The following is a 16,812-nucleotide window of genomic DNA, read 5'->3' on the forward strand; positions in this document are numbered from 1 at the left end:
TGCTATAAGCAGTCTGTCGAAAACAAAACATTTGATTTAAATAGGGAGGGTATAATTCATGTAATGAACGGTACATTGTACATGCCAGTTGTTTAGCCCATCTCACATGTAGCCGATCTAATTTCAATTGTATCATATAAATTATCAGAAGGATGCATATAATCAACATTCATAACAATACGAAGTGATCTATTTTGTAGTATTTGTAATTGCGAAAGGTAAGATTTGGAGGCATTTGCCCAAACCGGACTACAATAATCAAAGTGACATTGCAAAACTGATTTATAGAATAACAAGGCAGTGTCATTACTAATATACGGCCGCAATCTCTTGAGAAGATACATACATTTAATAACTTTTTTCTTAACATGATCGACCTGATTATGCCATAAAAGGTTTTGGTCAATAACAACCCCTAAATACTTACAAGCTTCAACCTTTCTAATTTCACTGTCATCTATATAAACATGGCAATCATTAAAGAGGTTATTAACTCTTTGTAGCCTTTGGCGTGAACCAATAAACATCACTTCACATTTCTTTGGATTAACCATAAGCTTATTATCTTTTAACCAATTTGACAAACTCAACAAATCTTCATTCAATTTTCTTGTAATGTCCCTTGGATCTTTGGATGAGGTGAATAAACAAGTATCGTCAGCGTATAAAGCTAGATCACAACAGTGTGCATTATTCGGCATATCATTAACAAAAATAGAGAAAAGTAGGGGGCCCAATAAAGAACCCTGGGGTGCTCCGCATACTATATCTTCTTCATCAGAAATGTAGCCATTTACAGAAGTGAATTGTTTCCTACCAACAAAATAATTCTTAAACCACTCCAAAGTTATTTCACTGAAACCATACATTTCTAATTTTTCTAATAATGTTTTATGATCTACCGTATCGAACGCCTTTTTTAGATCAATCATTACCACCCCAACTATATTACCGTTATCAATTGCAACCAACCATTTATCACAAACATTTAGAAGGGCACTCTGAGTCGAATACATTGGCCTAAAACCCGATTGGCAATCAGATAAAATATTATTCTCCGTTACATAATGAAATAATTGCTTATAAACAATCTTCTCCATTATCTTAGCTAGGATAGGAATGACAGAAATCGGACGATAATTCTCCATGCATGTCTTATCACCTCCTTTAAAAATTGGGGTTACACGTGCACATTTCCATTGACTGGGAATTATACCCGTACGTAAAGATTGATTAATGATGTGTGTTACTGGAGGGGAAATAATAAGAGCTACATGTCTAAGGAGCTTGGCTGGGAGATTATCCGGTCCAGTTGCTTTATTCAGCGGCAACGTCTTAATCATATTTTCAATCTCATCCACTGTAACAGCATTAAAAACAAATTGAGCCTTATAAGAACTGGGGGATTCAGTGTAACGCCTCTTTACATTACCATCAAAATTATCATGCAAAACTTTACCAATTGTTACAAAATATTCATTAAAGGCATTTGACACCTCTTGACCATGAATGTAATTATCATTCACCTTGATAGAAGAAGCACCGCTGTCAGCTTTCTTTTCAGGCGCTAAGTAGCGAAGAGTTTTCCATACCTTTTTAACATCTCCTACGGCAGATTCAATATTAGTGGAAATGAAATTACGTTTTGCTTGACGAATATGGCTTGTAACTATATTTCGAGCTTTTTTATATTTTTCCCAATCATCTATGCTTTTAGATTCTTTGGCTTTATATTTCAAACGATCTCTTTTGCGAATTAATTGTAATATGTCGATTGTCATCCAGGGAGATTCTTTTTGTTTAATTCGTGTATTCCTGAGTGGGGCGTGTTTATCAACAATTGGCATTATTAATGAGAAACATGTATAACCATGTGTGTGTGTGTGTGTGTGTGTGTGTGTGTGTGTGTGTGTATGTGTGTGTGTGTATGTATTGTAAGCATTTCAGGGAGATAGATACGCTTAGCCATTAGATCAACTTACTTTGATGATATATTATGTTTAACATTACTTGATTTCTGCACTATGGTTATCATGATTGAAGTATCCTTCTGAAAACAAATGTTGAATATTCAACGATTAATGAGAATTAAAAAAAGGAAAGAAATTTTTCATATTCTAATCCTTTATATCCTAATTAATAAGGGATGACTGTGCAAAGTTGATGGAATCATAAATGCCTACTGGATTTAAAGCAAGAGATTATGAAACAGAGGGGTGAAGATATGAGGTATATGAGTTTTCTTCAATTTGTCTGCCCTCTGCTGGATATTTGTTACAAAAAGACTAGTGATATCTCATTGTTCACACTGTACCAAGGTATATTGAGAGATAATGACGTCATCACCAGGTCTAATTTGCATGATTGATTGAGACCGATATTACTGTATCATGACTGATATGTAAAGCAGGGGATTAAATTAATTCCTGTTGTTCGGATTTTTTTCCTCCATCTTTTTCATCTCCATAATCATGATCAAGCCCTGTCACCCGTCGAATATGGTAAGTGTTGTTATTACCCATATATTGGGAAGTATTCGTTTTTAATCATCCATATCCACTTCCCCTAGAAAATATGTAATTTCTACTTTTGCAATTTGTTTACATACATACATCCATACGTAAATACATAACATGATATCTATATGTTAATAATGTATTGTATCATAATATATATATTATATATATATTTATATATACATATATATGATATATATATATATATATATATATATATATATATATATATTTATATATAGATGTATATAGTGCGATGAAGGGCATGTACCATGTACAGAGATATAGTATCGCTTCTTCATAGTAGCCATATGTAATGAGAAGTCGGAAGGAGCAACAGGCGTAGCTATGGATTTCAACAGGTTTTATGCCTTATAACTTTCGATACGGACGGAGCGAAAGCTCGGAATAAAACCTGTTGAAATAGATATAGCTACGCCTACCGCTCCTTCTGACTTGTCATTACAGGTATATGTATATGTATATAAATATATAAATATATATATATATATATATATATATATATATATATATATATATATATATAGATATAATGATAGAAAGAGAGAGTAAGAGAGAGATGATTAACTGATGTGTAATATCATCATTGATGCAAATGTACACGAAATATAATATCCTTACCCATTGAACCAACTTCCTATGTACATAATTAATAAAAGAGAACCAGTGCTTCATGGGCTGGTAGAATTTCCCTCTTACATACTGCAAGAGAACAGTGCACTAGTTCCTGGTTGTGACTTTGTCTGGTAAAGGGTCTGGTCTGTTACACTGGCATCCAGACAAGCGTTTTGAATTACTCATTTTCTCTTTTTCTTTTTCTTTTTTCCTCCTGTTTATATAACACACCAACTCTTGAAATCACATCTTTTTTTCTGTTTCCCATAACTTTTATTTTTCATTTCAAGTGTGTCACAATATGTAGGTTTTTTTCTTATTCCTTTTATGTCAAATGTCCGTGTTTGTTTCAATTGCAGAATATTCTAAAACCGTCTTAATTGTTAAATTCATTACCGATTTCTTTCATTGGCAACGAATTTTTGAGAGATTAAGTTCCTATTTTCTCCCCTCAGATTCAAAAATATTGTCTAAATTTTCTTTCTCATTTCATGCTGATTTTATGAATTGAACTAGTTTCATCACTGTCTCTTTCTCCAATGTAAGTGTTACGCAGTTAAAGGTCCCAACTCGATGATGAGAAATCATAATTTCTCCAACAAAAATCCCCTATGTAGGCTTGGTGGGTAAGATGTTATGCTTGAATTAATATTGCATTTCGTATGGGTTTATCTAATGCAAAGTAATATCATAATCTTTCCGTCACTGGTCATTCCTCTATATGCTCTTTTAATGTGATTGGCTCACAAATGGTATTCTCCTGAAAAGATACTTAATCATACTATTGTTCACAGTTGAATCACAATACATCGGCATGTAAACATGAAGCACCCTAGTTTCTTTTTCTTTGGCTTATGTCATTCCATTTTACGTTCGGTTTGCAATTAATTATCGGCATTATATCTTTAAATACATTTTATTGACCACTTAAGACGAAAGCAAGTTAGATACTTGGAAGCAGAGGACATATCAGTTTCGTCTCTGTTGTATGGAATCAGAACTAAATTCTTAAATGAACTATGCGTGACGTGAGTAATCAATTTGATTGAATACTGCATCGAGATATAGTTGAAAAAACATTGCACTAACTTATGCACACATTGATTGAAAAGGTACATCAATCAAACATAGATATTATTCGCGGAGACACAAATACACACAGAGAGATGTTATAACGGAAATCTGCTGAAAAACAGAGAATGTAATGAGAATATATCAGTTCAATTTCGGTTTAGTTTATTTTACAGCAAGCATTAAAAACATACAGAACATACAATAAAACAAGAAGGTACACATGACGTTCATGAATCATACAACATCCAATGTGGAGGTATGAACACAAACAAAGACAATGCCATTGGTGGGGGAAGCAGCAAGAAAGGAAAAAGCCCTAGTGAATAGCTTACCCATGTGCTGTAACATACAAACCATTGACAGCTTAATGTCAGTTAAGTTGACAAAAAAAATCAAAACAATACAAACATTACAAAACAAATTACGAAGGTATGAACGATAACAACATGAAAAAGCAAAAAATAACAAATACCCCTTAAGTTAGCTATGTGTATAATCTTTCAAAGGAATTTTTATGGATGATGACGCTTTAATTTCTCTAGGGATAAAATACCATTCATATGGATCCTGAAATGTAACTGCATTCTTGAGAATATGATTATGATATTATTAATATAGTCATTAATGTATACTTATATAAGATGTTAACAATCATAAAGAATATATGATTACTAGTATTTTTAATACAGTATAGCTTCAAAAATATTCCTTGTTATGCAATGACTATACAGCATCATTAAAAAGATTCTATTTTCCTGTATTTGATGATGACCCTATTTTAAAAGACGTGAAACTGGCGTTTATCCAAAACTTCGAGTACGAAAGATGCTGAATCACCTTACACTTTTGGTGATATTAATGATAATTGTTTCTCTTTAAGGCATCAGACTTGAGTACGACATGCAGAAAAAGACGTTGAACGTATTAAAATCTTCGGAGAACCTCACCGTGCCCAACGAGATCTGCTTTAAGCTTTTCGAGATCTTAGATCCCATAGACTGTTCAAGACATAAGGAGGAGCAATGCGTTCCGGCTGGCTCCACTCTGCACAAAGTGGTTCCCCTGGAGAGTGGGTTTGTGGGCGTCGTCAGCTACGGTCGGAAAACTTGCAGCGTCCCGTCTTTCATACGAGGTGAAGATAACTGAAAGTTCCTTTGTTCTGCACCTTATAATAACAGCAGCGTCATTAACTGATCTCACAGCAGCTGATAAAATGAAACACCCTGTGATGAGTCCTAGCACTCGGCTGTTTAAACATAACGGAGCAAATAATGGTGATTGGCAGAAAATAGAAATAGTTGGCTCTGGGTCGATGATGACTTGATGACTTAATCAGGAATTTACTTCTTAATGTCACTATTTAGTTCTAGATGTTATTTCTGCAAAGTATATATGCATTGTTCGTTTTTATACCTTTTCACATTCATTCGCAAATACATTAAGCACTTTTCTTTATATACGTATACTTATTTCCTTTTTGCATTTTTCTTTGTATTTTGTTTCGCCTTTTGTACGATGGAAACAAAGAAAAATGAATTGAAACAGTATCCACCCATCTAAATTTCCCTGTTCTTGACACAGAGGCAAAACAAAGATAGACAGCTTTCTTAATACAAAATGAATAGGGAAATAAGCGCCGGCCTTTACAAGAACACCTATACGCTTGTATCAATCAAGTGTGTGGATATAACTCATTACTTACATGACTGGAATGAGAGGGGTTCTATAGTTGCGGATATGAAACTAAATCGTTTTCTCTACTGAATATGATGCTTATCTTTTGTTAGATGTATGAATGGCTGAACAGACGATTTTATAACCCTTCCTTGTGAAATTCCCAAGAGCCTTTTTTTTAATTGTACAGCACCCACCAGTCAATAGCGTTCAAAGATTTTCTTATGCCTCTTTCCCTAAGACTGTTTGTCTGTAGAACTGCATACAATAGGATTAGATTGTGAGGAAACCATCGTGTTACATGATACTGTTACGTGTATTATGAGCGTGTTTCTTTTGAAAACGTATCGAATGTGCCTAGTTGTGCATAAAGTATACTGTATACTTCAGTATACTGTCACCGCAATGACTATGAATTTTAGTTCCTTGATTTTTAAAGGCCGTCGGATGATTGCGCGCTGTCGAAATAGCTGATAACCAACAGTCATAACCAGCTTACTTCATTACCTTTTGTTGTCCAGAGTTTTCTGTTTTCTTGTGTACAAGTTTTCTAGTTCGTTTTGTAGATTAAATTGCGCTTATCGTATTCACAATGAATCAAGATGCCATGAGCATGGCGAAACTCAGAAGTCAATATCTATACTCAACAGCCTCATCCATTTCGCACATTATTGCCAGTCCAATATTAAGCATCTCGCTGTCTACATCTATCATTATACGTGTATGTTGGTCTTCAAACACTCATATTGGTATTTTCGAAGGGCGGAGCGCTGTGGCATAGTGAATAAGACTCCCGACGGGTCTAGGGCAATTACCCCCTGGGCAATTACCCCGGGCCCTTCCCCTGGCCCTAATCCTAATCCTAATCCTGAACCTAATCCTAACCCTAACCCAAACTCCTAACACTAAACCTAACCCTAACCCTAATCGGAGGACACGAGTTCGAGTCCCGCCCAGTGCTTACGTCCTTGGACAAGATGTTCCTATACCCACCACGTCCCTCTCGACCCAGATGTTTAAATTTGTACCTTGCTACGCTAGGGTAATAGTAATGGCAGGGCCCTCTGGCAGAGCAGTAACAGCACTCAAGAGGCTACCCTGGATAAAGAACGCCTTATTTTTATTATTGTTGTTGTTATCATTATCATTATTATTATTATTATTATCATTACTATTATTATTATGATCGTTATCATTATTGTTACGATATTAATCCATATTTCAAACGTTTCGTTACATGACAGTGCAGTTATTAGCCTACATTGTTGATGATGCTGATTCTTTATCATCATCAAAGCGCTTAAAGCTCAAAATGATTATGTGAATACGTTAAAGGGATCGTACAGTTCTGGTTGAGACCTAATTTCAGGTTTCTAACATTTTTAGGTGAGATAATGAGAAATCTCTTATGAAATATGAAAGAGCATGTAATTCTATGAGGAATTCAACGTTTGTTTGATAAAAATTGGTTTTGAAATGGCTGAGATATCCAAAAAAGAGCGATTCTAATAAATTGTGGGACCCACACTTTGTAACGATTGCTTTGTTTTACTTTGTTTTTGGATGTTTCAGTCATTCCAAACCCGATTTTCATCAAATAAACTTTGAATTCCTCTTAAAATGGTATGCTCTGTGCTATATCACAAGTGTTTTCTTGGTATCTCGCAAAAATTTAAAAGCCCAAATCTCATCTCCACCAATACTGTACTATCCCTTTCACGCATGACTGATGAAGGCAATGATGATAGAAAATAAAAGTTTATATCTTTGACAGTTGAGAATCGAAACTCTTCAACCCCACACGTTTTCCTACTGACGGTGACGGGTGCGACTGTCGGAGTAACTGTTGTGATTCTCGTTTTTGTATTTGGTGTCATGATACTGGCCAGGCTGTGCAGTAGAAAGAAAGGTAGGCCTATGATTACATTGCCTATTAATGTTCCCATCCCATCAGTTTCTTACCAACGTCTTGTCCCCATTACCGTAGGCCTTAATTATGGTAATGTTCTTAAAAAATCGTTCCTCACACTCTTTCTTCATTTCTCCATCGCCCTCTCTTTCTTCTTCCCACCCGTCCACCTTCTCTCTCCCTCCCTCCCTCTCTCTCTCTCTGAACTTGTTCCAATACTTCTGTCTAAAGCTCTTCCTTTAAGGATATCGAGCACTTTTCATAGAAGGATAGAATCACCAAGAATATATATATATATATTCATATAAATTCATATATATATAGAGAGAAATAGAGAGAGAGAGAGAGAGAGAAATAGATAATCAGTGTATATATATATATATATATATATATATATCCCGAGTTACTGTCATTATGTGGTGTGATCTTCTCAGTCTCTCTGTCTTTGTCTGTCCCCATGATTTTCCCAACTGTCATACTCAATCTCTTTTTATTGTCCGTTTCAGTTTCATTATTTCAATGTTTCTCCATGCACTTGCGCAAATTAATTCGTTATGAAAAATCAGCAGCGATCACCTTAAAATATGAATGACTGTACTTGAAGAGTAAATTTAAAAGAAGTATAAAATATCCAATTACGTGTATACAAAAAAGTTCATTTTTGCCGCATATTCTATCTGACAAGTAAGTAGAGAAGACCGTCATTGTCAATTTCTTTTGACTTCACGTTCTGTCTGTTCGATCATATAACAACTACTTTGTTTTCGTCTAGGATATACCAACATCGGCAGAAGAATATAGAAAAACAAAATTATCTTGCTAGTTGTGAGGACAGTTTCCTATTCATTTGTAATTGTTATTCATTTCTTAACATTTCTCTTTTTTTATCAACGCTGTCCCATCCAATACTTGTTGGCATAAGTTATCGTAATACACAATGCTTAAGAAAGGCTTGAAATTATTATTTTCCTTTACTTGTTGGTCTCTTTTTTTTCTCGCAAACAGCTACTAGACAGCATGAAACCTCTGCAACTTACCAAAGATCTGATGCCCCGGATCTACGTGGCGACGCAAGAACGGTAAGTAACACGGGGTACGCGGAACACGATGACAAATGTGGAACATTTAGCCACCTCAAGCGGGAATTCCTTGCAATCATATATTCTGCTTCTTTACACTCACTCTGTCTGTCTTTCTTTCTCTATCCCTCTCTTTCTTTCTTTCTCTCACTCTCTCCCTCTCCCTATCTCTCTTGCTAAATCAATCTAAAGTAACCTAAACTTCGTAACCAATTCAAAATGGAAAGAGAATATCACGATTTCCTAAGCCTGCATCAACATTGCAATTAACTTTACTGTATGTTGAGTCAGCTACTTACTAACGCATTTTGCAGAGCTTGCAATCACTCAGTGATGTCAATGCGTGAAGGAAATTGGACTGAATTATAACAATCATTATTGATACACCACGACTACCACCACCGTCATCATTACCTTAATCTTAATCCTTATCACTGATGTTGTAAGGTTGACGAGGATGGTTTGATATACATCTCAGTACATCACGAAGAAACTCGCTCTAACCAGCAAGCCACACCCATCCGAACTGAAGATCAAACCGTCTATTCCTCAGTCAGAACTGAAGGCAATGGAATCCACGTGAGTAGAATGTGCCAGTTACCTGACCAGGGCCCCGTTTCATTAAAAAAAAGTTGATATGATAGTGACTCTTGCTGGGTGTTATGGCAATTGTCATGTTAACGACAAGAATCCAGTTTCCTGATTGGCTGTTGCTATGGGAAGTTGCCATTCCAGCAAGAGTTGCCATCCTAACATCTTTTATGAAATGGGGCACAGGTTACAACTTTTTTCGTCGGCCTATTTGAGGATATCGCTCTCTGAAAGTGCAATTCCAGCCCCATTTTCATGTTTTGACCGATAAAAACAAAATGAGATCATTATATTCATGGAAGTTTCATCTAAATCGGATAAAAACTTTTTACCGTCATATTATTATCCCCCCCCCCCAAAAAAAAGAAATAAAATCAAATTTCAAATAATTTGCTGAGATGCTCCTCTTTCTCTAAAGGTGGACATACCTATATGTTTAATATTTTTCATTTCGTCACTAAATCAAGTGACACCTTCTCTCTTTTTATTTTAGTTCATGAGGCGATTTTCTTTGACTTACATGTACGTTATAAAAGTAGAAGTATGTAAGTAAATATATATTTTTTCATCTTTCCCCTTGATGAAGTACATCATATTGGGAAAACGCAATGTTTGAAAGTGCTTCAATGAAGGTACGTTTTTAAGAAGACATCCTCAAAAAGCTCTTACGAAGATCTCAAATCTATTAACCTGTACCCAATATTTCCAACAAGAAAAAACACAGAAAAATAGGTCCAAACTCAGGGTCGGTAAAACAGAATTCAACTTTGTTTTTAGCATTTACTGAGTAAAATTATGCTGTATCTGTTTTATACGTTTTGTCCCTTTAAAAAATGAGGCAATTTTTATATTAATGGTATGAAAGGGTAAAAATATGAAGATATAAAACTTATTTTATGTATGCAGTAACTGACCTTACAGGTCGATGAGAACAATTTGGTCTACTTCAGTATGGCGCATTCACATCGCCCGGACTCGTCCGACGTCCACGAACTCGTCCAACCGGAAGAGACAACGATCTACTCCAACGTCAACGGCAAGAAGACTCCGGTGTCGGCCACGGACGCTCATGAGGACGATGTGCGTAAAACCGATGTCGTCGCTGAACTCTATGCCACCCCTTTCAAAGAACGCAAAGCCTAGGAGGTTTTTGTCAACAGCAGCTGAGTCTTTGATCGTCTATCTTACTTGACAGTACGACCTCACTATTCGGACATGTCGGGACCGGCGCTCTTCCGGATAAGGGATTTGGCCAGATGTGGGAGACTCAGTGTTTAATACACGCAACTGTACTATACCCAATGGTAGCTACATGTATAATGTATTAATTTTGAGTGAACATGTCCCATCCTCGTCAGCTGGTCTGCGTTCAGAATTCCCTGATTATTTGCTCAATGAACGATCGCCTGTACCGTACCCTTTTTTGATTTAAAAAAATATATATATATGTTCATGTTTTTGCGGTGATATGAGAGTAGTGAATGTCTGAATGCATGCTATCTAGATGAAAATTAGATGTGAATGTATGTTAATGATGTTGGGAATGATATGTAATTCATTGGAGTTAGTGTAGGAATTATGATTGAGTTTGAAATTACTCCTTTTCCCGTAATTATCACTTATCAGAATGAAAAAAAAATCACGCCGAGATCGCATCTGGATAATAGAGATATCCGGAAAAGGGAGGCCGGATAGGAGAGGTCGGACTGTATAGGGTTTTTTTTCGCCTGTACTGAGATTGAGCATAAAGTAGTTTTTGCTTGAAAATGTAAGGATTGCGGCTGTTTTTCAAAGTGCCACGTCACTAAAGCACAAATTGGTTACAAATATACAGTTTTTTCATGTCTTTTGCCTTTAATGGTTATACGTGTTGTGAAAATCGATAGGCCTGTTCACATTTTGTTTCATTAATTACAATAAGCAATTAGTAGGCCTAAATCCAATACCCTCAGTTGCGGTAGACTCTGTAGAAGATTAACACGAGTTTGTAAGATTTTAATTCATCCAGTTGAACACCTTTCTTAGACGAAAAAGAATTTGAGTAGTCACCTAATTATCGGTATTTTAATTTATTGTTGAAGACAAAAGCATATACGTATGATTCATATAGTCTATGTCAAGTTGGTCAGGTTCTGTCGGTGTATAATTCTGCTGCTACTAAGAACTACAGTTTGAATGTCTCTAATATGTAACGTGTCTGTTGGTATTTGAGAAAAATATGACAATCATGATGACTTTGATTAAAGTCTACACATTTTTAGGGTTGGAAATATGGTACAAAACCACCAAAAAACTTTTTGTTATACTTTAATCACTACTTTGAAACATGTAATGGATAAAGTCAGATACATTTTACATTTTTGACCAAAATCACAATATTTCTCATGACAATAAAGGTTTGAAACTGCAATATTCATTTCAGACACAATATTTCTCATGACAATATAAGTTTGAAACTGCAATGTTCATTTCAGACTTTTTATACAAGAAAACGCCAGACAGAAGAAAAGATGAAAGAGGAACAGCGTCAAAAAGCACAATACGAAAATGTATATAACATTGACACACTAATACAGAAGTGAAATTTTTTTAAAAAAACTTTACGTATGCAATAAGTTATATTTTTGTAAATTATATCCACGTTGAAATAGTGAAAGCCTCATTTTCAAAAGAATATAAATACAATTTGACCACTTTGCTGCCATCAATTCACTTTGGAAATATAAATGGGGGGAAAAACCCTCAATCTAAATGACGTTTATTTTACCATACGCTTCCAAATCCGGCATGATTGATAAGTTTTCGCAATGGACATGATGGATCGTACCGGTCGTGAATCATATCCCACATGCGCTTCATTAATTTCAAAACTAACAAAATTCAAAAAATATTTTCTTATTGCAATGTCGTTTACCAATAATCATTCCTAACCAGTCTGTAATCTTTTCACATGAAAAGATAATTTCAGTCAAGTCACTTCAATAAAGATTCAGCATAGATCATAAAATCAGGTGTTACCCTTTCACTGAACATTATCGGCTATAAAAAAAAAAAAAAACCTATGGTAAAACTTCAATATGTCTCCTTAATTCATAACCCCATACTCGCTTACGTGCAAAAGAATGGATTAAATTTCATGCAAATGGCAGCGAGGCTCGATATAAACCTTTTTTTTTTGTCCAACGTTACTATTCGATTCAAAGGAAATAAGACGGTTGTGACTCCATTCTCGTAAACCATGTTGTGCTCAAACTCATTCATTTGTTACTGCTATGATATTGCCCACCCAAATGTATGTACTAAGTGCTACCAAGGACCTAATATACCATAGAATATTCACGGCAGTCTTTATCTGATGTAATGATCGTCACTGACACCTGATTATGTGCATCTTAATGAGTACATTCAGATGTCTTGACAATAACGATTGTGTGATCATGCATCGTATCGTTTCCCTCATTTCAGTCTTCTTTCGCTGATGTGCCTTTTTCTGACGGAAATGTTTTTGAATAAATACAGATGATGAGGAGCAGCAAAACCTGAGATCATGACAAATTTTGTGTCAAAAGATGGGCAATTGCTGATTCGCACATTTTCGCACGCGCATAAGACCTTGCCTAGTGGGAGGATATACCTGTTCTCTACCATTACCATCCCTTTTTGCTCTGGAATAAGCTGCGGAAAAGTGAAATATTGAGATCATAAATGACAATCATTGTGCCAAAATGTTAGCTTCTGTGCATATAGTTTTAGATTTCTCGAATCTCCGTCTTGTTATTCTCCCGGCTTGCTGGCGGTGACGGTCATGGGATCAAAGCAGTGAAGTACGCTAAAATGTCTTTGTGGGGTTTTTGAGATGTACAGGTCCATGAATTAATTACGATACGATGAATGTCCTTGTATATTAGGTCCATGGTGCTACAAAAAAAAAATCCCACTTTTGATCTTTAATAGCTCGAAAACTACATATCAGATAACACTGTAATTGCTATGAGTACTGTGTAATAGCTTAATAGTGTACAATTTAGTTGGAGGTAATTTGAATATGAAAGCACGAAGTATTTTCATTAAATCCATGGTTTATTTTAAAGTTAAGTGTCAGACATTGGTCAAATTTAAGCATTCTGTACAAAGTTGAACTTGACACAGGAATGAGTGGTGTGTATGTGAGTGTGTGCTTACAATGACCCTAAACAATAGACATGAATACCATAAATATCACCTTTTTCAGAGCTCTGGTGTCTTGCTCCAAGACATATTGATAAGTTATGATGGATTGCCCTGGACACTGCTGGTCTGAATTCATGGTAAAGGTTAAAATGCAAGCATATGAAAAAGAGTAAGCCTAATTATGTTTGCATGTGCTTGCATGCACATCATTTCAGGATGATAAAGATTAGCTGTGATAGTGGAATTTCTCACTAATATGTAATAGGGCATTAAAACCCTAACCATTGTGTAGGACCATTGTCTGGGTGTCAACTACAACTACACACTCCCACACACACCAATAGTTTATTGAGCCTTGTGCAAAGTTGGTACAGAGGGTTGAAAGTAGAGGAAAATCTGGACCCTAACTTAAAGGAAACCAAAACCCAAAGAGACATGTGCATTGAGTGAAAGCAGGAACTCATTAGTAGCACACATCAGTCGTTGAAAGCTTGAGGAAAATCGGAAACCCGATGCAAAAGTTATGAATAAAAGTTTTGATGTTAGAACTGGATAAGGAGACTACTAGAGATTATGCCGTCATGTGGAGTGAAATTATGCACAAATTATAAGAGAGATGCAAGTAATGATTTGACAGTCAGTATTAATCATATACATGGTGTCTTCGTGGACTTTTATACAGTAAAGCCATGGTAAAGGCCCTGTTTGCAGTGACTGTCCATTACAGCCATTTGACAGGTTGACTGTAGTAATGGTCAGCACAGACCAGGGCCGGCGGAACCGGAGGGGGGGGGGGGGTGGCTCGCCCCCCCCCTCCCCCCGTTGTTTGCATCATACAAAGGAATACATAAGGTGTCACCACTTTCGGCCACCCCCCCTTTTTTTTTACCCCGGAAGTGCTAAGTGGTTCTTTGTATTTTGTTTTGGTTTTGTTTTGTGTTTGTTTGTTTTTTTTTTTTTGGGGGGGGGGGTTGTTTTGTTTTGTTTTGTTTTGTTTTGTTTTGTTTTTTTGCTTGACAGCTGAAGAAAACCCGGAAGTGGAAGCGGAAGATGAGCTGAAGACCTTTATCTTTATATATATATATATATATATATATATATATGGTTGGCATCCATTCGTTGGCGTAGCACTAGCTAGGCAAGAAGTTTGCACTGCCTTGAGTGGCTGTAAAGCCCCACTCTTGAGTGGCAATCCTTAGAGCACGTGCAGCAGATGAAGTCTGTTGGGGCCATTACTAAGACTGCCCGTGCCTTTCTCTTAGCTCTCCTGTCGGTCTGCTGTACGTGCCTTACAGCTTCAGCTCTCTGAACGCCCTCCCTGACGGTGCCTCTCCATAGCGGACGATCTTCAGCTACACCCTCCCATGTGTTGGTGTTGATGTCCATCGTCTTCATGTCACGTTTGCACACATCTTTGAAGCGAAGATGCGGCCTTCTCATGGGACGAGACCCCTCGCTTAGCTCTCCATACAGCATGTCCTTCGGGATGCGACCTGGTTCCATTCGACGCACATGACCCAACCACTTCAGGCGTCTCTGGCTGAGGAGTGAAAACATGCTGAGAATGCCGGCACGCTGGAGGACCTCTGCATTTGTCACCCTATCCTGCCATTTTATGTGCAGGAGTCGTCTGAGGCAACGGAGGTGAAAGGTGTTGAGCCTCTTCTCCTGGCCAGCATATGTTGCCCAGGACTCAGAGCCGTATAGCAGGGTGCTGAGGACGCAGGCTTGGTAAACGCAGAGCTTGGTGTTCTTGGTCAGCTGACTGTTGTTCCATACGCGCCTGTTCAGTTTGGCCATGACTGCAGTAGCTTTCCCTATCCTATTGCTTATCTCATTGTCAAGGGAGAGGGAACTGGAGATTGCTGAACCAAGGTAGGTGAAAGAGTCCACTTCTTCCAGGTGTGTGACATTAATGGAGATGTCTGGAGGAGAGTCAGTGCCTTGGGTCAAGATCTTAGTCTTTTTCAGGCTGATGGTTAGTCCAAATTCGTTACAGGCATGGGACAGACAATCAACAAGCCTCTGCAATCCCGCTTCTGTGTGCGATACCAGAGCAGCGTCGTCAGCGAACAGCATTTCTTGGATAAGAACCTCTCTAACTTTGGTTCTGGCATGCAGTCGGGCGATGTTGAATAGCTTCCCATCCGCTCTGGTACGGATGTAGATTCCCTCTGTGCAGTCAACAAAGGCGTACTGAAGGAGCATGGAGAAGAAGATTCCGAAAAGTGTCGGTGCGAGGACACAGCCTTGCTTCACACCGCTGTTCACAGGGAAGGCATCAGAAGTTCTCCCGTTGTAGCAGACTCTACTTTGCATGTTCTCGTGATAGGAAATGATAATTTGGAGCAGTCTCGGGGGGCATCCAATCTTCTGCAGGAGACTAAAGAGTCCACTTCGGCTGACCAGGTCAAAGGCTTTCGTCAGGTCTATGAAGGCAATGTACAGCGGCTTTTGCTGCTCACGGCACTTCTCCTGTAGCTGGCGTAGTGAGAAGATCATGTCTACTGTAGATCGGCCTGCCCTGAAGCCGCACTGTGACTCTGGATACACCCGGGAGGCAAGACTCTGCAGGCGTGTCAGAACTTCACGTGCGAAGACTTTTCCCACAACACTTAGGAGAGAGATGCCTCTATAGTTGTTGCAGTCGCTGCGGTCTCCCCTGTTCTTGTAGACAGTGACGATACTGGCATCACGCATATCTTGGGGTACGTGGCCTTTTTCCCAGCAGAGACACAAGAGCTCATGGAGGTGTTGCAGTAGTACTGGCTTGCCGCTCTTTAGAACTTCTGAAGGGATACCATCATTTCCAGGAGCCTTCCCGCAGGATAGACGGTCAATGGCTTTGCTGAGTTCTTCTTTTGTAGGCAGGGCATCCAGCTCCTCCATGATTGAAAGGCTAGTTAAGGTGTCCAAGGCAGCATCTGTTACCTTATTTTGGGCTGCATAAAGTTCCAGGTAATGTTCTACCCAGCGTTCAAGCTGCTTACATTGGTCTGTGATGGCTTCTCCAGTCTTTGTCTTCAACGGTGCAGTCTTGATGGCGGTGGGACCGATTGCAGCTTTAATGCTGTCGTACATGTCCCTGGTATTTCCGCTGACTGCAGCTGTCTGAATCCTGCGGCACAGGTTCAACCAGCAGTCATTAGCACAACGGCGCGCA

The sequence above is a fragment of the Diadema antillarum genome, unplaced genomic scaffold, assembly GCF_040938485.1.
Source record: "Diadema antillarum isolate AM-2024a unplaced genomic scaffold, OU_Dant_1.0 scf00000033, whole genome shotgun sequence".
NCBI classification, from domain to species: domain Eukaryota; kingdom Metazoa; phylum Echinodermata; class Echinoidea; order Diadematoida; family Diadematidae; genus Diadema; species Diadema antillarum.